General features: G+C 33.1%; 2 long non-coding RNA genes across 2 annotated transcripts; both read right to left on the bottom strand.

Moving 5' to 3' along the window:
• Positions 1-835: 835 nt before the first annotated feature.
• On the bottom strand, positions 836-6229 carry LOC145679783 (uncharacterized). Its single transcript, XR_014130532.1, has 4 exons — positions 6173-6229; positions 3993-4063; positions 1515-1721; positions 836-944 (listed from the first exon to the last, which is right to left on the bottom strand). It is a non-coding gene; the product is annotated as an uncharacterized LOC145679783 (long non-coding RNA).
• A 7124-nt stretch (positions 6230-13353) lies between these two features.
• On the bottom strand, positions 13354-17676 carry LOC145679782 (uncharacterized). Its single transcript, XR_014130531.1, has 4 exons — positions 17592-17676; positions 16390-16459; positions 14106-14312; positions 13354-13543 (listed from the first exon to the last, which is right to left on the bottom strand). It is a non-coding gene; the product is annotated as an uncharacterized LOC145679782 (long non-coding RNA).
• Positions 17677-18107: the final 431 nt, after the last annotated feature.

The raw sequence follows: 18107 nt of genomic DNA, 5'->3' as shown, positions 1-18107 counted from the left end.
AATGATCTAGAAATGTTATAGATCTGTGAATTGAGACAAAGATTTACAAACTTATTTCCATCAGTTGTTGCAGATTTCACTTTTTTATTAATCTCAAAACTTTTATATCTCATGTATAATTAGTTTTTGGTCTTTCTTTCAAATACATTTTGTAGTGACATAAAACATTACACATACAACAAATTGTAATGTCATTGATATAGTGCACTCCTTGGATAACGCTTCATACTATGAAGATAAATCTTAAAGTTGATAAATTTTACGTGCATCAACTGCACAGTAAAAACGTGTTTCAGTGCTCCACAAGCTTACCAACTATCGTCTACTGGTTGAAATGTTACGTGCAATTTGAGTTGCATATATCTAGGTGTGTGTAGTACGAGGAAATGTACTGAACTATATTTAATGTAGTAATAGTAGTTAAGGGGTAATTGTTAGCTCTTGATTGTACAAAGAGGGACTCCATTTCTAATTGGCAGATACTCTATATTGAAACAATTATTCTTCATTAAATAATAATATTTGTTTTGTGGAGAGAAACTCAGTTGTATAGCACTCATTTCTATATTTCTAGTTGCATTCCAAGTAATATGACTTTTAGTGAACAGTATTGGTGGATTTTCTCAGAATATGTCATTTTCTTCTCACAGTTTTGCTCCACTAACTCGTTCACAATAATTCATTCCCAATAATGCTTTGTTTACTATACTCGGAATAGCATATATAAAAAGTTGATTTCATTTCATTTTCGTGCAATGAAGTGCTGAGACCCAACTATTGTTAATAAAAATCGCAACGTAAAATAAGGAATTGTTTTTAATACAAAACTGGTATTTAAAAATACAAAACAATATTCTCCAATTCAACAGCAAACATTCTTTGAATTTCACATATTTACCTCTTTTGCTCTCACACAGGTACACTCTTCATTCAAACAGGATATTCTATAATAAGTGAAAAATAACAAATATTAACCAAATAATCAATAAAATGGGAAAAGGCGAATAAAAGTATTATATTCAAGTTACACTATAAATATAATAAGTATATGATAAGATATAATTTAGAAGAAAGACATCTTGTCAATACATGACAAATAAAACGAAAATTTGACAAAAATTTAAGAAGGAAGGATAAATATAAATTTAACTTTTTGTATTTTATAAAGAAATACTATACGTGAAAATCGTATAGATATTGAACTTCTCTCTCTCTCAATAAATCTATTATATTAATCTAAACTAATAATGTTATTTACAGATGGAAAATAATCAATCTAAATTATTTTCCAAGTTTTTTTCAACCAAAATCCTAGCATTTTAAAGTTGCAATATTAAAATTTAAATACTTTAGTAAATCGCAGTTGATTTTGTCTTATTTACAACAAGATCAAACACTCAACTTGATATAGATACATCGTAGTTAAGAGAAATATTATAAGTTTTATTCCAAATTAGACTTGAAATTTTGCGAAATGATGAATTGAGTTTAAAAAATAAAGATTTTCATATCACCTAAAATTTCTCTTGTATATTACAGTTTCTTCTCAGCTATGGTGGTGGTGGTGATGCTCCTTCTTATGTTCATGGCTTTCCTTCTTCTTATGGTGGAGATGGTGGTGAGATTCATAATGTTTGTGTTCATGTTTGTGTTCATGGTGGTGATGATAGGGATGTTCGTGGTAGTAATGTTTGGGATGGTGGTGAATATGCTTTTTATGTCTGGAAAAAAGAAAATGATGTTTCAAGTTAATAAATAATCAAATTCTCATTAACTCGTGATTCACACTTTGGTATTAGGTTGTGAAGTATTTCCTTTATATTTTTTTCAAATTATTATTATTTAGATAATGAACATATAGAAACTATATCGAATGAAGTGGAACAGAAGAGGCGGATTTCACGTGTCTGAACATCATTACAGTATTTTCATGATACACTAAGCTTAACTAAACTGAAGCATGCAGAATAACAAGTAAGAGGAAGCAAATTCACAAAAGAAGTCGAATATGTAGATACCGAAAATAAAATACAAGATGAACAATTATTAATGTTTCTTTATTAAATTACCTCTCTATTTGAAAAAAAAATAAAATATTGAACGAATAGTAAGAAAATCGAGTAAACAAAGAATCTGTACAATGATAAAGTTATTTGAGAGATATGAAGTCATTACCATATTTTAATAGGTTGGATAACGATCGACCTGCAGAAAATTTTGAACCAAGTTGAATACAACGCTTATGCATACATATATTAATAAGACAACTTAAGATAAATCTTACAAACTTTTACTAGCAAAATGACATATATCGTGTTGAAACTCAGTGTTAGTACCGTACTGGTTTATTCTTAGAAAATTTTTTTTGCAATAGTTAATTTTATAGTGCCATCATGGCCAATTAAGTCGATTGTAAGGCAAGTAAACTTGTGAAGCTGATATTCACAACAGAACTACTTAAAAGTACATATGATTTACTAGTTTCTTTAATAAGTGAGAAAGAATACCCCACGGCTATAATTTCTAACAGTTAAGGATTTAAAGACGATGTTCACCGGGCAACTACTTCCAACACTGATCACATAGCTTTAGTGTTACTCAAAATGTTTATTCCAGTGCACTCTCTTTTATAGGAAAGGCAAAAAAATCCATTTCTAGCAAAATAAACGAACAATGAAGTGCCTGTTTCCAAACTTTCCAGTTATCCGATAAAAATAAACTTTAAAAATGGTATAAAAGATAGAGAACGAGATTAACATTGTCTCCGTGAATAAAAATATTCTGTATATTATTGTAAGTACAGACTAAGTTTGGTTTGCTAAGAAGAACAGGAATCTCATTTTTCAAGAATGAAATAGCATTAAAATAAAAGTGCACTGAAGATATGACTATGTATTTCGTTAAGAACCCTACCATATGGTAACATTAAATATACTATTATATTATATTGTAAATTATTAGCGATATTACTCAAGTCTAAAGAAAATAAAGAAGAACGGAGTCAAGCGAATGATATAAATGGGAATATTAAGACAGTGAAATAGAGTTCGAATTTTCTTACAATGACTTAAGTATAGCGTATGAGGATTAGCAGCAAAATATTTAATTGGTTATTGTTAGATACTTTGAGTTTTTTTTTCGTATAAAATGTAGAAATAAAAGGTTCGTTTTCTTCTTAGTACGTCAATTTTCCACGAATCCCCTTAATAGACTCAAATTGAAACAATCTATACGTAACAAAAAAAAAAAACATTATTTACCTTTATATACGATTCAAATTATGCGACGATACAATTTGACATAAAAACGCGATTTTTAATTAAATAGGGAAAGTTAAAAGGAGAAATTCAAAGTAAACTTTTAATATTCACTTTTGTTTCTAAAATTACAATATAATGCGGTATGCTAAATAAAATGATTAAGTCGTGATACTTAATGAAATGTATTGAGTTGTAGTTTTCAAAGTCTTTTCCACAATGTTTAATATTCGTAAAAGATAAATATTTATCCTTTTTAACAACTAATAAGATTTTAGTATTTTTACCATAAGCTATTTCACTACTTAGAGCATTTAAAAGATTTGAAGAATTCACAATTCTTTATTTTATTATTATTATGTTAAAATTTGTCTTATTTACGTTAAAAACGTATTTGACACAATTGGAAAACAGAACTGCGGTTGAATGCCGATACCGTCAACTTAAAACTCAGAGTATTAAATTTCGTAAAGCAGGAAAGTGTTTCGCACGCTTATCAAGTTTTTTTTCAAAGAATTTCTTAAATTAATACCACTGTCATTTTGTAATCTTTGAAATAAAAAAAGTGTCATTATAATTTTGAGATATAGTGTATTCAAAAAAAATAAATAAAACAAATATAAATATAGTACCAAACTATGAAAGATAGTAAAGTGCCTGCGAAAGTAAAGAAAATGATAAATGAAGATGGAATGTTTCTATATCATTCTTTCAAAATATTTTTCGGATACTTACTCTTCGTGTTCCTCGTGATGGTGACCACCAAAAGTAACTGCCAAGACTCCAAGAACTAAAATGCACAGCAACTGCAAAGAACAAGGAAAGACATGTTGCATTGAAAATAGTTCATTATCATTTTCCGTTCCATCTTGATAAGTTTGAGCCTTGAATATCGAAACAGAGCAGATATGTGAATCATTCTTAGATTTTGATTTTGTTAAGATATTCCTGATATTAATTTTTCATTTGTGTTGTTAATTTAATTTAAATGTTTTGTTGCTGAAGTTCATAAAGCTCTTTGGCCAACCAGATATCGAAGCTATGTCAAATGACGTTTTGAACATCGATTGGCCAAGATGTGTTTCTATTGTTTCACTTTGATAATCAACTATACATAAATTAACATAATTTATTATTAAGCCCTTCACTGCATTTAAAATATAGGAAATTTTTCATTATTGCGGCTGGGCACTGCGTATTTGCCGTAGTTTTAATTTCAATATGAACAATGAAATCTTTATGTTTTGTGTTCCACAGTTATGCTGGCTAGGATAAAAAACGGTGATGATGATAAATTTATAAAATGGTGCAATGAAGAAAGTAGGAGGAAACGGGGAACCCCGAGAAAACTTACACACACGGTGTTTGTCCACCACAAAGTTCACTTGGCGCGAGCTGGGTTCGAACCAACGACCCTATGCAAACTATGCACCAGAGGTGAACGCTGTACCACTGAGCCACCGATGCCTAATATTTTCAATAGGATCTCCAACAACATTGTAACAACCAGTAGACCACTAACCACGTTTAAAAGTTTCATTGTTGCACAATGCCCTTCTTTAAATCCACTTTTATTTCGCCTTTTAAAATTAATTTTCGTTTTCGTTAAACTAATTTTGCAGTTTTCAGTTATAACTTTTTCTCCCTTTGATGAACTCAGTAAATGAATTTCCTGATCTACATATAGGTCAATTCAAAGTTTATTTTTTGAAATATTTTGAGTAATTTCTATTGAGACTTTAAGAAAATTTCTCACGAAGGTCATATAAGGTAACAAAATATATTAGGTAACAAAATATATTAGGAAACGAAAGCCATGTTATCGAAACTATTAATTGAAAATTATGGACATATCTAAGAAAAAATTAGTACTAATCAGGATGGATCCCCGCCAGCGCTCGAGTAGTTACATAGCGAGAACGCGAACGTTCTGGCACGTGCTGTGTAGAATATTTTGAGCTGTAGGTCGGAAGTGTGAAAATGTATATACCCAATCACGGTAGAGGCGCTTTATGCATACCTCAAGGTGATAGTTAACATTAGAATGAATGAAATACAAGGTGGAAAATGAATTGTAGAATAAATGGCAATCCTGTAACTCATTATCTCAGCAATTTTTCAGTTTTGGCTTTTCTTATTTCTTACTTTTAATGTTATACATTGACTGGACCAAAACATTTTGACTCGAACTCAACTCGAGAAAATAGTAGAAAGTATTTTTTTTACATGCAAATTTACTAATTTAGAATTTTCCTCCACTTTTTCCTACTATAACGATCTCCCACTCAACATAGCCTCCTGAAATTCGAGGTCTGATGGCCCTGGGTTGTAACCAACACATAATAATTATAACCAAGGCATATATATACATGTCTCTAATTGAATTTTTTTCCTACAAACTATTGTTCACTAACTAACTAACTAACTAACTCTATGGCCTATGGAACCCGGAGATTGAATGCCGCGTTCACAAAAGCTCTCCACTGACTTCTATCCTTAGCTAACTGCATCCAGTTTCTACTTTGTATTCCACTATTGTTCACTAGATATAAATAAAAAAGATTAGGTTTTTCTGCTGCAACTGTCTCCGAAGTATTGTTGGTTCTTCGTAATATTTTTCTCTTACTTGCAAATTTGATAAAAGAAAGTACAAGTGTGCATACTTTCACTATGTGTAAACAGTTAAGTGTAAATTAGATAAACAAAAAGAACAAATTACCAATTTAACGTAAATAATTCAAATTATTAAAGTAGGCTACAGTTTGAAATAATATGGGTACATCCTAATCTGATTTTTAACAACTCATAAACATTTCGCTTATCATGGTGAAATCATACTATTTTAAAAATGCATTCCACTTATCATATTACTGAATATGTTTCAACAGTAACATTAGTAATATTAATTTGATTACCAAAGCTCTTGCATTAAATGCAGCCATTGTATATCCTTGCTTGGGTCTGTTCTTGGAGTCCTCTGCAGTAACTGATTTCGATGTTGCAGCTAGTACTGTATTTATACCAGGAGGTCTCAAGTGGCTGTTAATCAAGATATAGAGCAATAAACAATGGGCAGTTATTTCCTTATTCTTCATATTTTCCTTTCTACCAGTTGTGCCGTGACCGTTGGGGTTGATGGAGCATTGAATTAATTTATTCTTCAATGCTCTTTTAAAATCATAACTCTTCTCACTTGTATTAATAATATCCGTTAAATTTTACAAAATATTGACACATTTATTCGAAATATTTAAATAAGTAATGTAGTTAAATTTTATCATTTATCAGTAGGGCCTACTTAGACGATAGTCTAAAATAGCCAAAATATTCAAGAAATTCCTTATTGTTGAACGATAGGTATTGACCGTGATATAGTACGCTTAGATGATCGATTTGAAAGCAATGAAGATGTGTTTCTTAATTATATGATTGTTTTATTTAGATTGTAGCATTACCTAAATGTCCTCTGTTAGATGTGTCTGAAGTATATTTCAAAAAATTCATTTGTCTTCTACTTGATTCATTTTTAATTTTTTTTTAGAGTTGCATATATAAATATATCAAAATAAAGATGAGAGTCAGCTAATTTCACACTGAGCCCTCAAGCTGCTAAAAAGTAGTTAATATTCCTTAACTACTTTTTTTTTAAATAGTAGTTTAACCCTAGAAGTTCCTTGCTCGCATCTGCTACTTGAAGGATCAAGGGGGAGTCAAATTTGCCAGTGCTGGTTTTTAATAACTTCCAGAGTATATTTGCTCAATTTGAGTTAAATTGTTGAACTAAATTTCAAGGAGAAACTTTTCAAGAATTTGTGCTTTTCATTTATATATATATATATATATATATATATATATATATATATATATATATATATATATATATATATATATATATATAGAGGAGGATAAATACAGTGCGTAAAACTGCTTATATATTATACCAAATTTCTTATAATACTAAGCAAAAAACAGTATTATAACTAACATTGGACCAGTTCTGTGAAAGCCTAAGTGTTTATATAAAGAAGATGTGTAAAATTCTTAAAAGTAATACAAATTTTGAATATCTGAAAAAAAAGTAAAGGAATTTTGAGGAAGACAATGATGGGTATCATCTACGACCAAGGGGGAGGGGGTCAAATCGGCCCGCAGAACATGAATATTTATTTTTTTTACAAAAACAATGCAGCATATTCCAGTTGAAAAAAAAACAAACGACAACGAACCTATCATCAAATGGAACAATAACAAAAAACAGAGAATCCTGAATACATGTTAAACCATATAAACTAAATACAAAAATGTCACCAACAAAATTGACTCCCCCTTGGTCTTTCTATGGGTTAAGCAAGCAAAAATATCTTAAATATCTTAAATAGAAATTCCCCCATATATACACTATGCGATCAAAAGTATCCGGACACCAGGCTGAAAATGACTTACAAGTTCGTGGCGCCCTCCATCGGTACTGCTGGAATTCAATATGGTGTTGGCCCATCCTTAGCCTTGATGACAGCTTCCATACTCGCAGTCAAACTTTCAATCAAGTGCTGGAAGTTTTTTTGGGGAATGTCAGCCTATTCTTCACGGAGTGCTGAACTGAGGAGAGGAATTGATGTAGGTCGGTGAGGCCTGGCACGAAGTCGGCGTTCCAAAACACCCCAAAGGTGTTCTATAGGATACAAGTCAGGACTCTGTGCAGGCAAGTCAATTACAGGGATGTTATGCTCGTGTAACCACTCCGCCACAGGCCGTGCAGTATCAACAGGTGCTCGATCGTGTTGAAAGATGCAATAGCCATCCCCGAGTTGCTCTTCAACAGTGGGAAGCAAGAAGACGCTTAAAACATCAATGTATGCATGCGCTGTGAGAGTGCCACGCAAAATAACAAGGGGTGCAAACCCCTCCAAGAAAAACACGACCACACCATAACACCACCACCTACGAATTTTACTGTTGGCACTACACGAGCTGACAGATGATAATCACCGCGCATTCGCCATATAAATACCCATATTGTGCACCGTGATTCGTCACTCCACACAACGTTCTTCCACTGTTCAATCGTCCAATGTTTACGCTCCTTACACCAAGCAAGGCGTCGTTTGGCATTTAACTACGTGATGTGTGGCTTATGAGCAGCCGCTCGACCATGAAATCCAAGTTTTCTCACCTCACGCCTAACTGTCATAGTACTTGGAGTGGATCCTGATGCAGTTTGGAATTCCTGTGTGATGGTCTGGATAGATGTCTGCCTATTATACTTTTCGACCCTCTTCAACTGTCGGTGGTCTCTGTCAGTCAACAGACGAGGTCGGCCTTTACGCTTTTGTGCTGTACGTGTCCATTCGCGTTTCCAATTCATTATCACATTAAACACAGTGGACCTGGGAATGTTTAGGAGTGTTTAAATCTCGCGTACAGAATTCTGACACAAGTGACACCCAATCACCTGACCACGTTCGAAGTCCGTGAGTTCCGCGGAGCGCCCCATTCATGATGTATAATGACTACTCATGATGTATAATGACTACTGAGGTCGCTGATAATGAGTACCTGGCAGTAAGTGGCAGCACAATGCACCTAATATGAAAAACGTATGTTTTGGGGGTGTCCGGATACTTTTAATCACATGGTATATATATATATATATATATATATATATATATATAGAGAGAGAGAGAGAGAGAGAGAGAGATATTTGTTATTCTCACTTAACTTCGGCACGCTGTGTCCAATTGCTTAGGATTTTCAAAATTTAATTTATCGAGTTTCTATTTTAAACGGAGATAGGATAGCTGCTGCTAATTCTTGGAACGGAATTAGCAAAGAAATATATATCTCAGAGCTATCTGAAAATAATATAAAAATTACTAATTTTGTTAAGTTATCTGTCTCAAAACATTTTCAAAGTTTCATTGAACTACCGATTTATTGTTTCGTACAGTTTCAAACTACCGATTTCTGTTTTTCTGTTTCGTATAAAATAGGATAACTGTCAAATATTCACAGGTAGCTTGTACAGTATTTGCGCAAGCAGTATGCGTACAAGAGACGGCTGTAGAACAGTTTACAGACTGATATTATCGACCGTTGACCGCATTGCAAAGATAACATCGGCGAAGCAAATGTTCCCACGTGCGGTCAAACACCCGAAAATTCGTAGATGACTGCCACAGCTGTATTAACTCTAGAAACAAGTTCATCGGCTGCCATGGCTACTATTGCGTACACAAGGCATTTCGTACCCCCCCAAATCAAGCGGCTTGAGATAGGGTGAAAGAGGTGGTCATAACATAGGTCCTATCCAATCCAACGATCTGGGAATATTTCTTTTAGGTAGGTTTGCATATTCCTGTCAAAGTGTACAGGTGCACTGTCATGCTGTGAATCACATCTGCTATCTTATATTCAAGGGCACATGTTCTAACAACTTTAGGTGACCATTACGTAAAAATAAAAGATACTTATCATACTTCCATACAGGCGGGGCGATAATAAATAAGATCCTACCACAAAATTATCCACTATACGGCACCGCACGCTCACATTGAATCTCTGCTGCTGATCGTTCACTAGAGTTGCATGTTGATTTTTACGCCCTACATGTGGCTACTGCTAGTTTCAGAACGGTCTATGAGGGTACCCTCTATGCTGTCTTCAAATTCAACTGTTCACATTGTGCAATTTCCTCCTATTTCATGTAGAGGAAATTGAAGTGACCCTATATCTCGAAGGCAAATATGGAGGCGTGGAAAAATACAGGGAAAGTTACTCTCCTTGAGGGCGACGGTCACGGTATAAACCAAGGATGTTATAAAATAGAGGATCTGCCCATATGCATCTTCATTCTATTACCTCAAAGAAGCCAAGAGCAACCAAGCATCGGCAAAACAACCGAGTCTGATTGGCTACTCAACTTTCCGCCATGAATGTTGGCTCTAAACATTGCGGTCTAATTGGCGCGGAGCGGGCAAAGTGAGAGTGGTGCAACTGTGACGTATGTCTTCACAATTTTGTTGTATGTTTAGATCGTCTTTTTTATAACATGCTTGGTGTAAACGCCTCGCCCTTGGGCTATTTCCCCTCTCCTCTCCATAAATGAGGTGCATATCTGACAGCTCGTGGACAAGGTAATCTGCCATTGCGCAGGCATGTAGAGATTAACAAAACCAATTTTACTTAAACACCAATGTCTACACTTTTTAACGATCGTGAATACCTGGACTCAACCCTCTAGCGTTGAATGCAAAACTTCCTATCCTGTTATACAGCAATTCCACACGTAACACCAGAACATCGGACTATGTATATCACTCACAAGGTGCATAGATGCCTACTGCAAAACAACCACGCTAATCGACACAATTCCACAACACTGCAAGATGCCTTCTGCGTGCCACTCGCAATTGACACACAAGGGACGATAGTTCTCTAGTCTGCGACCAAAGCATCATGCCCTTAATGAAAATAATATGAGCTACGTACGTGCTGCTGCGTGTACTCAAATGTGAAACATTCTCTTTCTTCCATGTACGAATTCCATCCAGCTCCAAGGTACATTAGAACGTCGAAAGAAAGACTTCCCCCATTTTTTGGTTGTAATTCCAACGAGATTTCTTCTAGAAAGCTTCTCCAGCATTGACAAAATCAAAATGTAAGTGGGCTACACTAGGACTGTATTTTGGTGTATTTACAAAAGCCGTGTAGGGTTTAGTAACTCAGGGGTAAGGGATGGTTTGCCAACTCCAAGGGAGGAGAAACGACCTCGAAAGTAACCCTGAAAGATTTACCTAACGGATAAATTCAGTATACTGTCCCAGCGCATTTCTTTGTATCGTTATGCAACTTGTACAACATCTCGTGTTTTGTCCATGTTTGATGCTTCTGAGTACAGAAGTATCATATTCTATAGAATTACATACGAGAAAGAAACCTATTAATGCAGTTTCCTTTTGCCCAATATGTATTCACACAATATTTGGAAATCCCTGTATCATGTGGAGAATCTCTTGTACACTCCTTCATCACATACGATCTTTGCATTTTTGGATACTACATATTATGTTTCTTTGCATGTCGCCTGACTGTAATATACACAGTCGTTTTAAACCTAATATGGATCAAAGTTATTTTTTTTTTTCATTTTCACATACTCGTAACTTGGACAGGAAACCGTTCATCATTCATCACCATTAGCCTAGAAGATACAACTGTAATACGTTTCGAATTCTAAGTTTTCTTCTAACTTGAACGATGTTCTATTATTCTAGGTTGTTAAAAATATTGTACTCGATTGGTGTTCAATTCCGTCTTTCAAAGCTTGATAAAATACTCGAAGGAATACTCCAGTTTCTTTGAGTTACCCTTGCGCCTAAACTGCACTATATCCGATTGTACTCTAATAGAATGTACGACTAAAAATAATGGACATTTCCTTTTACTCGACTTCAAACCGACGTTTTGTTCCTGAGTTATGTCTGTTTTTACATTTTTCTGACAAATTTTCAGGTGATTAAGGCACCGAAACGAGGTATTTTTACACCCATTTTGGTCTATACTTTTCGTTTTATCTTGGTGTTAGGAATCCCTTCCCGACGTTTGTTATATTAATTAAATTACACACGATATATATATATATATATCTGTGTGTGTGTGCGGGCGCCATTTATATATTAAAACCAAATTTGTTTAGTAAAGTAAATAGCTAAACTTTGAAAACGCATTTAATAAAACCGTTTAAATAAACCGTTAAAATAAAAAAACGAATAAATAAAACCGTTTATCTTCTATGTGGTTTCGAAAGGGCGCCTTATGTAAATCACGGAATCTTTACCAATAACTACTGTAAGAATTTATTACATAAAAAAGTGCTTTTATTTGTAATGTGATATTTGTCCCGGTGAGCCAACACGGGCCTGATGGAAGGTCTATTTGGACTGTTTCAGTGTTCAGTTAGGAGATGTGTAACTTAAGGAGAAGAAGAGGAAAATGTGTAACTTAACTAATGATCATCTCTTCATATATGGCTTAGGCCAGGACTATTCTTACATTAAAGGTTCTCAACTAGCTAACAATGTTTTTGTGCAACATCAAATAAGCGATCCTCGCAGATAAGTGGTTGCCGTTATGGGTTTTATCCTGGCTACGCGGATTCAAATCCCTGTAGGTTTGAAATTATTTACATTCTTCAATTTCAATTTTAATCTACACTGAGTATGATACATAAAATTTTTCCATGTGAGAAAGGAAACAGATATGATCATGATGTGGAAATGGCATAGGTTCGTAAATGGAAACAAAAATTTACACACTTATTTCCTTTAGTTGTTGCAGATTTGATACTTTAAATAAATACATTTCAAAGCTTTTCTATCTCAAGTTTACTCAGTTTTTCTTCTTTCTTTCACATACATTTTGTAGTGATATAAAACGTTATACATAAAAGGAATTAAATTGCCATTGATATATAGTACTCATTGGACAGCACGCTTCATACTATGAAGATACATCTTAAAGTTGATAAATTTTACTTGCATCAACTGCTCAATAAAAGTATGTTTCAGTACTCCTCAATCTTACCAACTATCGTCTACTCGTTGAAATGTTACGTGTAATGTGGGTTGCATATATATATATATATATATATATATATATATATATATATATATATATATATATATATATATATATGTGTGTGTGTTTGGGATACGAGGAAAGGTACTGAACTCGATCTAACGTAGTAATACTAGTCATGTGGAAACCATGTTAACTGCTCATTGTACAAAGAGGGACCCCATTCTTAATTGGCAGATACTCTATATTGAAACAATTATTCTTCATTAAGTAATAATATTGTTTTGTGGAGAGAGGCAAGTAGCTTAGTTGTATAGCACTCACCCTTGTGTCTCTAGTTGATTCCAAGTAATATGATTGGCAGTGAACAATATTATATTCCTGGATTTTATCGGAACATTTCATTTTCCTCTCACATTTTTATACCAGTAACTCGTTCACAGTAATTCATTCTCGTTAATTCTTTGTCCTCTTTACACTGAATAGCACATAAAAAAATGATTTCATTTCACTTTCGTGCTATGAAGTGCTGAGAAACCAACTATTGTTAATAAAAATCACAAAGTACAAACAAATTGTTTTTAATACAAAATGGTATTTAAAAATACAAAACAATACTCTCCGATTCAACAGCGAACATTCTTTGAATTTCACATATTTATCTCTTTTGCTCCCACACATCCATACTCTTCATTCAAACGTAGGATATCCTAAAATAAATGAAAAAAATAACAAATAATAACCAAATAATCAATAAAATGAGAAAAGGCGAATAAAGATATTATATTTTAGCTATATACCATAAGTATATTATAAGTCATAATTTAGAAGGGAAACATCTTGTCAAAATATTACAAATAAAACGAAAATTTGAGGAAGATTTATTGGAAGGTTAAATATAAATCTAACGTTTTGTATTTTATGAAGCGAATACTAGACGTGAAAAGCGTATATACTTCGAACTTATCTCTCTCAATAAATCTACTTTATTAATCTAAATTAATAATGATATTCTCAAATGAAAAAAGAATAATCAATCTAAAATATTTTCTAAGTTTTTTTAATCACACTTCCAGTATTTTAAGGCTAATATCAAATTTTAAATATTTTGGTAACTCATAGTTGCCTTTCCTTATTTATAACCAGAAAAATCAATCAATTTGATATGGATAGATCGTAGTTAAGAAAAATATCCTAACTTTTATTCAAAATTAGACTTGAGATGTTACGAAGTGATGAATTGAGTTTAAAGAATAAAGATTCTCATATCACCTGAAATTTCACTTGTTTATTAGAGTTTCTTCTCAGCTATGGTGGTGGTGGTGATGCTCCTTTTTATGTTCATGGCTTTCCTTCTTCTTGTGGTGGAGATGGTGGTGAGATTCGTAATGTTTGTGTTCATGTTTGTGTTCATGGTGATGATGATAGGGATGTTCGTGGTAATAATGTTTGGGATGGTGGTGAATATGCTTCTTATGTCTGGAAATAAGACAATGACATCTTAACTTAATCGGCCTAAATAATCAAATTTACATTAATGCGTGATTCACACATTGTAAAAGATTCTGGAAGTAGTCCTTTCATTTAAGAAAATATTATTATTATTTAGTAATGAAAATATCTTAATTATATCAAAAATGGAACAAGAGAAAAGGTTTTCACGTGTCTAAACATCATTACAGTATTTTTATGATATTTTAAGCTTAACTGAACTTGATCATATATATCAGCTTTAATTAGTTCATACAGGGTGGTAAGAAACTATTTGAACAAACTTCGCGTGCTGATTCCCGATTCAGAGACTAGCAAAAAAGTCTTCTGGATCTTTGGTCAGTGAGGAATAGTTTCGGCGGTATGAGGTGCCGAAATCGTGGTAAAATGAACTTCCGAGGACTGTAATTCAAAAACAACGCAACGTAGAGAGTGCAGTCATACCTTCTCGATTGAAAAATGTATGTTTTAAACCTGTGCAAGATATGTGTGAGGTATTCCCTAAAGGAACTTATGGATTCTCTATAATCTGGCAAGTAATCCCTATATTCCTTTGGGAAATCCCTCGCACACATCTTGTGGAGGTTTGAAACGTACATTTTTCAATCGAGCAGGTATGACTTCGAGTGTCATGTTGTAAACCGCACTCTCTACGTTGCATTGTTTTGGAATTACAGCCCTCTGAAGTTCATTCTGCCCACGCTTTCGACACTTTATATCGCCGAAACTACTATATATATGTAGTTCGTGACTACTTCAAATTATAAGCTCGTAGTCAAACTCCTTCTATAGAAATTGTTGCGTGACTACCTTAGGATTCTGAAACATGGATTTTTGGATAGAGCACATATTAGATCTTTAAGTGAAGTCTTGACCCGACTATGGTAGGTCCCATAGTACTGGAGCTATGGACATTTAAAGTTCATTTTGCATGTTTTCGGCAGCCTGTAACTCCGAAAGGAAGCATTTGTACACCCAGGTTGGTCTATACTTTTCGTCTTATCTTGGTGTCAGGATTCATCCCTCAAACGTTGTCAGTATTGTTTTGAAACACCGAAATATATATATAATCTATTTACAACCATATTTTGTAGTTTTCTTGTCTTATTTTTTGAATAAGTAGTTCTAAACATTAAATAATTTAGTGCTATATCACAACTCTAAAAAAGAGACTAGTTAAGGTTAAACGAATTCTAATAATAACCAACTAGAATAAACGAAGAAGTCATACAATGAGAAAGTTGAACGTTTCTTTGAGGTAACAAATCACTATTTTACCATATTTGGATAGGTTGAATAACGATTGACCTTCAGAAAATTTTCAGCCACGTATGCATATATATATTTAATAAGGCAACTCGTACATAGCTTTACCGGAAAGATAACACATTTTTTGTTGAAACTCAGAGAGTAGTACCATTGTGATTTGTTCGTTGTAAATTTAATTGAAATAGTTTAGTTTGATGTACCATAATTGGCAATTAATTCCATTGAGAGATAAATAACGTGTTGAACCTAACATTTACAACAGACTTACTTAAAAGCACATATTGTCGACTGATTCTTTTAATAAATGATCAAAACTCTGCACAATGATGACCCCACAGCTATAATTTCTAACAGTTATCAATCTAAAGAAGATATTCACCGGGCCAATACTTCCTACTCTCATCACACAGCTTTAGTGCTACTCAAAATCTTCGTTCCAGCACACTCGCTCTTATAAGAAAGGCACAGAAAGAAAAATAAATTTCTAACAAAATAAACAAACAACGATGTGTTTGTTTCTAAACTTTCCAGTCATTCTGTAAACACAAGCCTTAAAAATGGTATAGACTATAGAGAATGAGATTGACAATTATATTGCTTCGGTGGATAAGTACACTCTGTATCTTATTCTAGTACAGGCTAATTTTGGTTTCCAAAGAAGAATAAGAGTGCCATGTTTTTGAAGAGGACACAATTAGAAGACAGAACTGCGATTAAAGGTCGATACCTGAGAGGTCGATAAGTGAGAACTGAATGCTTCTATAACACTCTTTCACAATGTTCCTGGGATACTTACTCCTACTTACTCCTCATAGGTGACCACCAAAAGTAACTGCCAAGACTCCAAGAACTAAAATGCACAGCAGCTAGAAAAAAGAAAGACATGTTATATTGAAAATGGTCCGTTATCACTTTCCATTCCACCTTAATAAACTTGAACCTTGAAAATGGAAACAATTCTGGTAAACGATTTGCTCTTAGATTTTGATGTTGTCAAGAAATTCCTGATATTAATTTTTCATTTGTGTTGCTAATTTAACTTAAAGGCTTTGTTGTCGAAATTTATGACTTTTTGGCCAGCCAAACATCAAAGCTATGTCAAATGACGTTTTGAACCTCAATTGACCAAGATTTCTTTCTGTTGTTTCACTTTGATAATCAGCGACTAGTTACTGTGCACGTGCCCCATTTTTTTATTTTAATAGAATGAGCACCTACATACTAAAAGACAATCATTAGACCAACCATTTTGTATAAAATTTTCACTTTTCACTACGTCCTATTATTTAAATTTCTTTTTATTTCACCTTGTAAAGTTAATTTTCGTTTTTGTCAAACTAATTTGGAAACTTTCAGTTAGAACTGTTTCTCCCTTTGATTATCTCAGCGAATCAGGTTGAATGAAGCTAGTTAATATGCACACAAACTTTCAATTCAAATTTTAAATTTTTGAAATATTTTCAGTAGTTTCTAATGAGACTTTAAGAAAATTTCGTAAGAAATTTCAAAAGAACTGTTTAAAAGTAGTGAAATAATTGAAATGCATTCTGGTGCGTGTGATAATATACAATAATTGTAATGTTATCTACAAACTATTGTTCACTGATATCAGGATATCAGGAGAAAGAAATTCGTGTTCTCTCCTGCAATTATCTCCGAAGTATTGTTGGTTCTGTATATAACAAATATTTACCTTTGTCTCACTTGCAAGTTTGTAGCAGTAGCAAAGCAGCAGAATGTACATTTTCACAATGTTTAAACACTTAGTTGTAAATTAGATAAACAAAAAGAACAAAAATTACCAATTAAACGTAAATAATTCAAATTATTAAAGTAGGCTACAGTTTGAAATAATATGGGTACATCCTAATCTGATATTTAACAACTCATAAACATTTCGCTTATCATGGTGAAATCATACTATTTTAAAAGTGCATTCCACTTATCATATTACTGAATATGTATCAAGAGTAATATTAGTAATATTAATTAGATTACCAAAGCTCTTGCATTAAATGTAGCCATTGTATATCCTTGCTGGGATCTGCTCTTGGAGTCCTCTGCAGTAACTGATTTCGTTGTTGAAGCTAGTTCTGTATTTATACCAAAAAGTATCAAGTGGCTGTTAATCAAGATATGGAGCAATAAACAATGGGTAGTTATTTCCTTATTCTGTATATTTTCCTTTCTACCAGCTGTGCCGTGACCGTTAGGGTTGATGGAATATTGGATTAATTTAATCTTCAACGCTCTCCTAAAATAACTCTTCTCAGTTGTATTAATAATATTCGTTAAATTTTACAAAGTATTGACACACTTATTCGAAATATTTGAAAAAGTAATCTAGGTAAATTTTATTAACTATCAGCATTTAGACTATAATCTAAAGTAGCCAAAATGTTCAAGAAACTTCTTACTGTTGAACGGTATAGGTATTGACCATGATGTAGTACTATTAGACGTTAGACTGTAAGGTAATGAAAATGATTTTCTTTTGTGATAAGATTGCGTTAT

The sequence above is a fragment of the Thermobia domestica genome, chromosome 2 (assembly GCF_964235325.1).
Source record: "Thermobia domestica chromosome 2, izTheDome1.hap1.1, whole genome shotgun sequence".
Classification (NCBI taxonomy): domain Eukaryota; kingdom Metazoa; phylum Arthropoda; class Insecta; order Zygentoma; family Lepismatidae; genus Thermobia; species Thermobia domestica.
This window is presented reverse-complemented; position numbering and strand designations above follow the sequence as displayed.